The sequence below is a fragment of the Panulirus ornatus genome, chromosome 9 (genome assembly GCF_036320965.1).
Source record: "Panulirus ornatus isolate Po-2019 chromosome 9, ASM3632096v1, whole genome shotgun sequence".
In the NCBI taxonomy this organism is placed as follows: domain Eukaryota; kingdom Metazoa; phylum Arthropoda; class Malacostraca; order Decapoda; family Palinuridae; genus Panulirus; species Panulirus ornatus.
In genome coordinates this window covers 46,069,982-46,082,481 of record NC_092232.1, presented here as the reverse complement: position 1 = coordinate 46,082,481, position 12,500 = coordinate 46,069,982, and the positions used below count along the sequence as shown (strand labels likewise).

General features: G+C 39.2%; 1 protein-coding gene across 2 annotated transcripts in view; it reads left to right on the top strand.

Moving 5' to 3' along the window:
• Positions 1-6,074: 6,074 nt before the first annotated feature.
• The window catches only part of LOC139750387 (solute carrier family 7 member 14-like), a 579,902-nt gene continuing 573,476 nt past the window's right edge, over positions 6,075-12,500 (top strand). For both annotated transcript variants that reach the window (XR_011713125.1, XM_071665121.1), the window contains exon 1: positions 6,075-6,250. The gene's annotated coding sequence lies outside the window, so the exon portion shown is untranslated. The remainder of the gene's footprint in view (positions 6,251-12,500) is intronic.

Here is a 12,500-nt window from a genome sequence, read left to right as displayed (position 1 = left end):
AGTTTTGCCAAGTCTTGTGCTAAACTGTAACGTGTTCGAAAAGCAGTGGGGAAGAGAAAGGAGGTTTCCCTAGACGTCTTTGATGGGTTTACATCAACTGAGGACGTAGATCACCATCTATTAGTTAGGATAGATGTTAAAGCCACAGTAACCGTGGTATGGGCTTCCATGATACCATTATGTATGGGCGTACTGCTCTCGAGGCAATACAGACTAATTGTAGCACAGAATCTAGGATCAGAAAACGAGGTTACGATGACATTTGCAAAGACCATAAGATCAGAAAATATCATGCAGTTGCTTATCATCGTCTGAGTAATGGGTCAGCTGGACGGTTTGACTGAACAATACTGGAGGTTGATCTAGATGTCCCCCACCCATCCTGGAACCCGGCAATACCAGCTGTAACCAAGGGCTCGAAGATTCCCCAGCTGGAGACTTATCACATTTCATTCTCTAAAGTGAGGACATGTGAGTGCCCCTATGTCCTCAGCACTGTGTACAGTGCTGAAAAATACCTTCAAGATGAAATAAATTGTCAAATATCATACGTGGCGCTGAAGAGACTGAACATTAGTTAAGCTTGAACCAGATTGAATGACCACAGCAAAATTGCAAGGACCCGAGACGTCAAGGAAGGCCAATTGATCATGGTTAATACTCAGGAAAGATACAGACTCATGGCTAAGTGAACAGACATTTTTTTCAGCCTCTTAAGGGTGGTAGAACCTCCCTCCCTCCGCTGTCACAAGCTCAGGCCAGAACAAGAAGCTACAACAGCATCTCACACGATCACATGCACCATGGAAGTTGAAGACGACGCGCCTCCAGCCCCTGAGATCAGACCTCGAAGTCCCATATCTCTTAGGAGAGACTGTTGGACCTGTAGATAACGTATACACCACCGTTTCTGCAGCCTCTGTGCCTGCGTCTGCTTGTAATTCGAGGTCCTGGTCATCAGAGTGGTGCCCCCAAGTCACATAAGTAGTGATCAGTGTGACTTGCGTGTTGGAAACCTCAGTGTTTCTAAAGAGGTTTAGAGCGGGAACTGCACACTGAGAGAGCCAGGGGTTGACAAGGACGCACTGTATTCTCAATACGGTTCTGTGGCAGAAATGTTGTTGTCGCTAATATCACATAAATATGCCTACTGTTGTGGAGACTCAAATGCAAAAAATATATCTCTGAGACTCAGATGATAAACTCTACGGTATCTGTACGTATGATTTGAATTAGTTGATAAACTCTACGGATACTGTACATATGATTTGAATTAGGTGATAAACTCTACGGTTACTGTTCGTATGATTTCACTTACTCGAGTCGCCTCTGGTGAAAATCAGGGTGAAAATCAAGTTGGGGTCGGGAAATGGGTCAGTTCTTTTTTGCTGATGATCCAGTACTTGCGGTAGTTTTGAATGGGATACTACGAAGGTTAGTGACTGAGTCTGGAGAGATGTGTGAATGAAGGAAGTTGAGAGTAAATGTAAAAACAAGTAAGGTTAGGTTAGCTGGGAAGTGAGTTTGAACGGAGGAAAAAAAAATTGGAGGACGTGAAGTGTTTTAGATGCCTGGCGGCGAATGAAACCTAGGAGACGGAGGTGAGTCACAGGATGGGCTAGGGCGGCTGGGGGAAGTTCTGGGAGCGCTGAAGAATGTGTGGAGAGGTCCTTGTCTGAGAGAGCAAAAATGGATATGTTTGAAACCAAACAATGTTATATAGATGCAAGGATGTGCAGAGGAAGTTGGAGGTGTTGGAAAAGAAATACTTGAGAACAGTATTTAAAGTAAGGTGGTTTGATCGAGTGAATTATAAAAGGATATAAGAGCACATGATTATTTGTCAGCATGACAGAAAACCAAACTTATTATTTCCAATATTATCTAAGGCCTCCTTCACTTCTCTTGTATATAGTTTACTTTTCTTGTAAATCTCCTGCTTTGTGCTCTCATCACGAAGATGATCCTAATGACAGATAACAGATACTCAAAGATCTTAACTCCACAAATATCGAACTGATATCTACACTCTACAACCAAAGGCCCATTTGAACAAATATTTACGGTGTTTTAAAAGAATCAAATGTCAGAAATATATAGAGTGGATGAAGGTGTGATGCAAGGCATTGTCGAAAACATTATAGATAAACTGCAACAACCCAAACGATAGATTTAATCCTGTTATCTACTAAAACAGTAAACAAATGAAAGACAATGTGATTCAAGTCAAAACCCTCTGAAGGCCAGCGATATAATTTACAAATTTGATCGCCTCTCACGAAGGATGTGAACCTCGTTCTAATAGGTATGTTGAAATGACCACCATAGTTTTTACGCCCTGGCCTTGCAAGTCTGATGAGACCTGAAGAAGGGAGGAAGCTTACTGTGTAAGTTCTGAAAATAGAAGGAAAAATGGCATTTGAGGATTTACATTTAAAGTTTTCTCAAGAATGACGAACATGTGTTCAGATGATTAGAAAAAGCCATGAAGAAAATTATCTATGCAAATTATGCTATGGTCTTCCATGGTTTTTTATGCTACGAAATATCTTTTTCATACTTGATCTTCGTTTGTTTCGTTTGCAAGGTAGCGTCAGGAACAGGAAGAAAGGCCACATCCGTTCACGCCCACTCTCTAGCTGTCATGTGTAATGCACCGAAACCAAAGCTTCCTATATACATCCAGGCCCCACAGACCTCTCCATGGTTTACTCCAGACGTTTCACATGACCTGGTTCAGTCCATTGACAGCACTTCGACCCCAGTATACCACAAGCTCTCCTTGAGTCTATCCTTCCATCTCCAGTTTGGTCTCCTACTTCTTGTTCCCTCCGCTTCTGACACATTTATCTTCTTGGTCAATCTTTCTTCACTCATTCTCTCCATATGACCAAACCATTTCTGCTCTCTCAACCACACTCTTCTTATTTCCTCACATGTCTCTTACCCTTACATAACTTACTCGATCAAACCACCTCACACCACACATTGTCCTCAAACATTTCATTTCCAACGCATCCACCCTCCTCCGCACATCCTCGTATCCACATAACATTGTTGCAGACCTTGTACCTTCAAACATATCCAATTTACCCTCCCAGATAACGGTATCTCATTCCACACATTTACATGAGAAAGACAGACAACAGGGGGTCTAATTGCAGACGACTGGGTTGTCTAGTTAAAAAAAAAAAGAAGCAGAGTATAACTTGATAATAAAATGTAATTCCGATCAGCAATTTTTTTGTTATAACCGACGCCCCGCTATTGCACGTTAACCTTCTATTGTCCCCGTTGCCGCTGTCGTTTATACTTTATTTCTAGCGTTTTTCTCAGAGTATACCTGAATTTTTGAAATATTTATCTAGACAACTTTTAAAGGTATTCATAGTCTTAGCATTCACTACGTCTGACGGTAACTTATTCCAGTGCTCAACACACCAATAGGAAAAAGAAGTTTTTTTTTCCCCACGATTTTACTACATCATCTAGCTTTGAATTTTATTCCATTTCTCCCGGTGATACTTTCTTGTACTTCGGAAAGATGTTCGTGATTTACTTTATCGAACTTGTTCAGAATTTTGAACACTTGGATTAAGTCGCCGCGAAGTCTACGTTTTATAAGGGAGAAGAGATCCAGTCGTTTTAGCCTCTCTTCGTATGCCAGATTTCTATGGGATGGGATCAATTTTGTTGTGCGTCTTTGTACTTGCTCTAATTTTTCCTCGTCTTCTTTATGGTTTGGGGACCAAAACTGGACTGCATCATTCAAGGTGTGGTCTTACTAGAGAATTTTAAGATGTGAGAATTGTTTCTGATGTCTTGTAATCTATGTTCCTGGCCATGAAACCGAACATTTGGTTACCTTTTTTTACTTCCTGCTTGACACTGTTTAGCGTATTTCAGGTTGTTGCTAAATGACAACTCCAAGGTCATTTTCTTCATCTACTTTAGTTGGAGAGTTTCCAAATAGTTTGTAGTCGTAACGTATATTCTTGTGTCCAAAGTGCATAACTTTACACTACATCAAACTACATTTGCAATCTTTCTGAACACTCTGCTAGTAATTTGATATCACTTTGAATCATTTCGCAGTCCCGCCTATTTACAGCTCTACCTCCTAGTTTAGTATCGTCAGCAAACTTGGAGATCTTAGATATGAGCCCGAGTTTTGGGTCATTAGTGTATATTATGATAGGAAGTGGGCCTAGGACCGACCCCTGTGGCACACCACTCGTTACGTCTATCCAGTTTGAGGCTTCGCCATTTAATACTACACGCTTCTTTCTTCCAGTAAGCCAGTCTCTGGTCCATGTACAGAGCTCTTCACGGATTCCGTGTGTTTTAAGTTTATGTAAAAGTCTCTTGTGAGGTACTTCATCAAGATCTATCATGACAATCATGGTCCCACGGATCTATACTTAACACACTATCCTCCACACTCCCTACAGAGAGGCTTCGATTCTTCTGTTTATCCCCAGGATTCTACTGAGGGTACAGGAATCGACGTCATACCTTAGCAACAATCCCGATATCATAAGCTTCCCACGACCTTCTTCGAACTCGTCTATAAGTTCCCTATACTTCGGTGCTATTTCTTCCTATCTCCCATAAACTACATCGTTCGTCCTCACCCAAACGACAAAAAACATTTCATACCATGAGACTGAAACTCTTAACTTCAATAAGTGATCATCCGAAAGTCTGGTTTAGATACGTGGATGATGTGTGGTTACAGTGGCCATCCTCCCAAGATTGTGGTGTTTTCTTTAATGAATTGAGTAACATCCACCCCAGCATCAGATTCAAGATGGAATGGCAAAAAGAAGACAAACTGTCCTTTCTTGATGTGTTGATCAATAGAGAATCTGATCATTTGCCCTTTAGAATCCACAGGAAGCCTACCAACACATATGTATATGGTGAGGGGTCTTCTTGTGGTGACATATGTGTATGGTGAAGGTCTTCTTGTGGTGACATATGTATATGGTGAGGGTCTTCTTGTGGTGACATATGTATATGGTGAGGGTCTTCTTGTGGTGACATATGTATATGGTGAGGGGTCTTCTTGTGGTGACATATGTATATGGTGAGGGTCTTCTTGTGGTGACATATGTATATGGTGAGGGTCTTCTTGTGGTGACATATGTATATGGTGAGGGGTCTTCTTGTGGTGACATATGTATAGGGTGAAGGTCTTCTTGTGGTGACATATGTATATGGTGAGGGGTCTTCTTGTGGTGACATATGTATGTGGTGAAGGTCTTCTTGTGGTGACATATGTATGTGGTGAGGGTCATCTTGTGGTGACATATGTATGTAATGAGGGTCTTCTTGTGGTGACATATGTATATGGTGAGGGGTCTTCTTGTGGTGACATATGTAAATGGTGAAGGTCTTCTTGTGGTGACATATGTATGTAATGAGGGTCTTCTTGTGGTGACATATGTATATGGTGAAGGTCTTCTTGTGGTGACATATGTATGTGGTGAAGGTCTTCTTATGGTGACATATGTATGTGGTGAAGGTCTTCTTATGGTGACATATGTATGTGGTGAGGGGCCTTCTTGTGGTGACATATGTATGTAGTGAGGGACCCCTCATGTGATGTTATAGGAGGTGAGGGGGGCCCTCCTGTGGTGATGTGTGGCGAAGACCTTTAGTTGACGTAGGGTGAAGGATCTCTTTCGGTGACATTTGTGGTGAGGGGCCGTGTCCTGGTGACGTGAATGGCGAGGTGCCTCTTGTGGTGAGACGTGCTGTGAGGGACGTCTTGTGGTGACGATAGTTGAGGGCCCTTCAGTAGTGACACGTGGGGTAAGGGCCCCCCTCTCGTGGTTGCACGTGTGGTGAGAGCCCTCTCGTGGACACATGTGTGGTGAGGTCCTCGTCTAATGATGTCCTTGTGGAGGACGCCTCCCTCGCCGGCCACACTTCAGTGTTTGTGTGTAGGAGTGTAGAGATGTGTTGGGGGATGTGTGGGTGGTGGCGTGGGTGGGAGGCGGCGCGCTTGTGTGTGCGCGGCGGCCGCGACGCGACCTGTTGACTTGGAGGAGACAGAGAGGTGGGCAGTGTTAGGCTCGACGCCGCCGAGCCAGCGTTGGCAGAGTGACGTGCCGTGTTTACCTCCTCCTCCTCCTCCTCCCCACTACCGTGCGCGCTTCACACCGCCAGCCGCCAGGACCACTGGCGCGCGTTTCTACCAACGACCGTGCCACACCGGACTTCTAAACCCACCACTCTGCACAAGGTAAGTCCGGACTCTAACTCTCTGGTCCTAAGACCTCAATACAACACGAAACTCACCCGTTGAACTAATACAAAGCAAAATTTACGGAGGGAGCGAGAACATTCTAGGTGTAAGGGGGGGTTGAGTCGAGAACGCTTTCAATTACCAGCGAACAAGATAAATGTGAGCGTTAAAGGGTTCGAGCCACAACTAGTGGGAGGGAGGGAGGAGGAAGGAAGTAGGGTCTCTCCTGTTATTTGGTTCAATACCTGGAACAGTGTAAGTGAACGTCCTCCCTCCCCTCACCTTCCTTCCCCTCCCTCTCACCCACCACATCCCCACCTTGCGTGATAAACTCCCCCCCACAGCACCCCACATCCCACACCCCCCTTCCCCAAACACCACCAGCAGCTCTCATTCCTAATTTACATATTGCTCACTCTCTGAAACGTACAGAGAGTTTGCAAGCTTGTTCGTATTTGTATCAGAGTGAAAGCGAGTGTGTGTGTGTGTGTGTGTGTGTGTGTGTGTGTGTGTGTGTGTGTGTGTGTGTGTGTGTCTAGGTGTAAGAATACACTAGTTATGATAATAACGACAATATTAGCAACGAACTGAAATGATGATGATGATAATAATAGCAATGATGATGATGATGATGTGATAATGATAACATTAATAGTAGTGATAATCATGGTAATAATAGTAATAATAATAATGATAACAATAATGATAATAACGATGATAATAATCATAATAATGATAATGATAATAATGATATTGACAATGATAACAGTAATGATGATATTGCTCGTTGTAATGATAATGACAGTAATGATAATCATACTAACGATGATAATGAGTATGATAATCATACTAACAATGATGATAATGAGTATGATAATCATACTAACGATAATAATGAGTATGATAATCATACTAACGATAATAATGAGTATGATAATCATAATAACAATGATGATAATGAGTATGATAATCATACTAACGATAATAATGAGTATGATAATCATACTAACGATAATAATGAGTATGATAATCATACTAACAATGATAATGAGTATGATAATCACACTAACAATGATAATGAGTATGATAATCATAATAACAATGATGATAATGAGTATGATAATCATACTAACGATAATAATGAGTATGATAATCATACTAACGATGATAATGAGTATGATAATCATACTAACAATGATGATAATGAGTATGATAATCATACTAACGATAATAATGAGTATGATAATCATAATAACAATGATGATAATGAGTATGATAATCATACTAACGATAATAATGAGTATGATAATCATAATAACAATGATGATAATGAGTATGATAATCATAATAACGATGATAATGAGTATGATAATCATACTAACGATGATAATGAGTATGATAATCATACTAACAATGATGATAATGAGTATGATAATCATACTAACGATAATAATGAGTATGATAATCATAATAACAATGATGATAATGAGTATGATAATCATAATAACGATGATAATGAGTATGATAATCATACTAACGATGATAATGAGTATGATAATCATAATAACGATGATAATGAGTATGATAATCATACTAACGATGATAATGAGTATGATAATCATACTAACGATGATAATGAGTATGATAATCATACTAACGATGATAATGAGTATGATAATCATACTAACGATGATAATGAGTATGATAATCATACTAACAATGATGATAATGAGTATGATAATCATACTAACGATGATAATGAGTATGATAATCATACTAACGATGATAATGAGTATGATAATCATACTAACAATGATAATGAGTATGATAATCATACTAACAATGATGATAATGAGTATGATAATCATACTAACAATGATGATAATGAGTATGATAATCATACTAACAATGATGATAATGAGTATGATAATCATACTAACAATGATGATAATGAGTATGATAATGGTATCAGAAGAACAACAACTACAGTTGCTGTTGTTCATACTTATGTTAATGATCAGAACATGATCACAACATGATCACAACATGATCACAACATGATCACAACATGATCACAACATGATCACAACATGATCACAACAATCATGATGTCAACAATCATGATGATAATGATAATAATCATACTACTACTACTACTACTACTACTACTACTATTACTACTACTACTACAACTACTACTATTACTACTACTACTACTACTACTATTACTACTAATGATAATGATAATGATGATGATAATGATAATGATGGTGATAATGATAATGATGATAATAATGATAATAGTAGAAATGATGATACTACTACTACTACTAATAGTAATGTTAACAATAATAGTAATAGTAATAGTGATAATTGTAATAATGATAATAATAATAATAATAATAATAGTAATAATAATAGTAATAATAATAATAATAATAACAATAATAATAATAATAATAATAATAATAATAATAATAATAATAATAACAATAATAATAATATAATAATAATAATAATAAGTAATGAATGATAATAATAATAATGATAATAATAATAATAATAATAATTATAATAATCGTAATAATAATAATAAAAATAACAATAAAAATAATGATAATAATAATGATGATAATGATTATAATGATAATAATAATAACAATGATAATGATGATGATAATGATATTAATGATAATAACAATATTATAGTAATAATAATGATGATGATGATAAAATTAAATAATAATAATAATAATAATAATAATAATAATAATAATAATAATAATAATAATAATAATAATAATAATGATAATAATGATAATTAAATTGATGATAATGATAATGATGATAAAGATAATAATAATATGATAATAATGAATATAATGACTTACGATTCATTGAATTACCTTCACTTAAGGCTGTACACGTAGAGAAGATATATACAATTCAGCCATAAGAAGGGAGCTGCCAGGAGGGTGGTGGAAGACACAGTCTTTACATGGAAACTGGAGATTGCTCTACAGTGGACAGAATTATTGATGTCCAGATGGTTGAGATGTGGGCCTCCTGCTGTAGCGGTCTAGACCATCTCGTTTGGGTTCGTTGTAGTTGTTGTACCGAACTCCGACTCGGGGACGAGGGATCTCGTATGATAGGAGTTGACGGTGACGAACGATCACATGAGGTGAAGATAAAGGCTGGTGAAAGGTGTAAGATCTTGATAAATGGTGAAATATATATCTTTCTTTTTCTTTAATACTATTCGCCATTTCCCGCGTTAGTGAGGTAGCGTTAAGAACAGAGGACTGAGCCTTTGAGGGAATATGTATATGTAAATATATATATATATATATATATATATATATATATATATATATATATATATATATATATATATATATATATATATATATATATATATATATATATATATATATATATATACATATATTCGATTCATTCTGGTGGCGCAATTTGCTCATGATTGGATCGAGATACAAAATAACATCTGTTCAGCACACAGGGTTCGAACACATATCGTATCGTGTACCAACCCATCCACCACCAGCTGGGGGTTCCGAGACTTCCACCACAACACAGTGGGTTGGGTTAAGGTATGATTGCGTGTCCCTTGTGGGTAAAGGGACGTCATTCGTGTCCCGAGAATATCCATGAGGATGATTAATATTATTTGCAGACCCTCCCATCCTACCCACTGTAGCACCATCTTCATCATACTCATTTTTTTTGACTTCCTCTTGATAGCTACGCCGGGCATTTTGGACTGCGGTCTTAATGACGAATACGAGACAAAGCCATTTAGTATCACAAACGATGATTACTGATAACAGGCTGTTATTATCTGATTATTTATGAGGTTTTGATGGTATTTTTTCTCCCGTTGTCTGTGTGTGTGTGCATATGATTCGCCCGGTCCAAGAAAATGGTAGACATTTCGTACTGTAAGACATCGCTGAGGATGTAATCTTAAATCTGTGGTCATTGTAGACACTGTGATATTATGATAAGGTATGTGGGAACTTACCATATGTATATGTTAGACGAGGCTGTTCTGGCTGGACACAATTCAAAACGTTTGTCTGGCTGGACACAATTCATGACGTTTGTCTGGCTGGACATAATTCATGGTGTTTGTCTGGCTGGACACAATTCATGACGTGTGTCTAGCTGGACACAATTCATGACGTGTGTCTGGCTGGACACAATTCATGACGTGTGTCTGGCTGGACACAATTCATGACGTTTATGTGGCTGGACACAATTCATGAAGCTCTGGCCAGCTCGTGTTACTGTTTCATCCTGTACTTTAATGGAACACCTAAATCCCTTTCCTCCCAGTTTCGGAAAAATGGGATCCGAACCTAATTATACACATCAACTGTTGTGATGTAAGCTTAAAGCTAATGTTACGAAGGGATGCGTCATGTAAGAAAACACTTCACTACACTATGTATCACCAGTGTTCTCCCAACGATTCGTCACTGATGCATTCTCGAAAAGTTCACATCTCTCGCTTTTGTATATAAAAGCCAAAGGTCCTTACAGAGAGCAGTTCTACCGAACACAAGAAACGTTTTCTATCAGTGTCTCCTCAGGTAACAAGCGAGAGAGAGAGAGAGAGAGAGAGAGAGAGAGAGAGAGAGAGAGAGAGAGAGAGAGAGAGAGAGAGAGAGAGAGAGAGAGAGAGAGAGAGAGAGAGAGAGAGAGAGAGAGAGAGAGAGAGAGAGAGAGAGAGAGAGAGAGAGAGAGATTTCTTTTTCTTTCGTGTCTCTCAGTACGTGTCCGAGTGTGTGTAACGACACCACAAGAAGATTCGGAATGAGCATCATACACTTCCACAACGTATGTATGGATCATGGTGAAGTGCTTGAGGATTGGCGACATGCGTGTGTAGTGCCATTGTACAAAGGTAAAGGGGATAAAAGTGAGTGTTCAAATTACGCAGGTATAAGTTTGTTGAGTATTCCTGGGATATTGTATAGGAGGGTATTGATTGAGAGGGTGATACAGGCATGTACAGAGCATCAGATTGGGGAAGAGCAGTGTGGTTTCAGAAGTGGTAGAGGATGTGTGGATCAGATTGTGTGTGAGAAACAAGGGTGAGTGTTCAAATTACGGAGGTATAAGTTTGTTGAGTATTCCTGGGAAATTATATGGGAGGGTATTGATTGAGAGGGTGAAGGCATGTACAGCGCATCAGATTGGGGAAGAGCAGTGTGGTTTCAGAAGTGGTAGAGGATGTGTGGGTCAGATGTTTGCTTTGCAGATTGTGTGTGAGAAACACTTAGAAAAATTGATGAATTATACGTAGCATTTATGGATCTGGAGAAGGCATATCATAAGGTTGATAGAAATGCTTTCTGGAAGGTCTTAAGAGTTTATGGTGTGGGAGGTGAGCTGCTAGAAGCGGTGAAAAGTTTTTATCAAGGGTGTAAGGCATGTGTACAAGTAGAAAGAGAGGAGATTTAATGGTTTCTAGTGAAAGTCGGTCTACGGCAGGGGTGTGTGATGTTTCCATGGGTGTTTAATTTGTTTATGGCTGGGGTTGTTAGAGAGAGAGAGAGGGGCGAGTTTGCAGTTTATTGGACATGATAGGACCTGGGAAGTGAATCAGCTGCTGGCCGATGATACTTCATGACTGGTAGCTGATTTGAGTGAGAAACTGCAGAAGTTGGTGAGTGAGTTTGGAAAAGTGTGTGAAAGGAGAAAGTTGAAAGTAAATGTGAATAAGAGCAAGGATATTAGGTTCAGCGGGATTGAGGGACAAGTTAGTTGGGACGTGAGTATGAATAGAGAAAAATTGGAGGAAGTGAAGTGTTTTAGATATCTGGGTTAGGACTTAGCAGCGAATGGAAGTGGAAGCGAATCATAGGGTGGGGGAGGGGGTAAAGGTTCTGGGAGCGATGGAGAATGTGTGGAAAGAAGAACGTTATCTCGGAGAGCAAAAATGGGTATTATATGGTTGCGAGGCATGGACTATAGACAGGGTTGTACGGGGCAGGGTAAATGTGTTGCAAATTGAATGTTTGAGGACAATATGTGGTGTGAGGTGGTTTGATCGAGTAAGTAATGAGAGGGTAAGAGAGATGTGTGGTAATACAAGGAGTGTGGTTGAGAGAGCAGAAGAGGGTGTGTTGATATGGTTTGGACATATAGGGACAATGAGAGAGGAAAGGTTGACAAAGAGGATATATGTGTCAGAGGTGGAGGGATCAAAGAGAAGGGG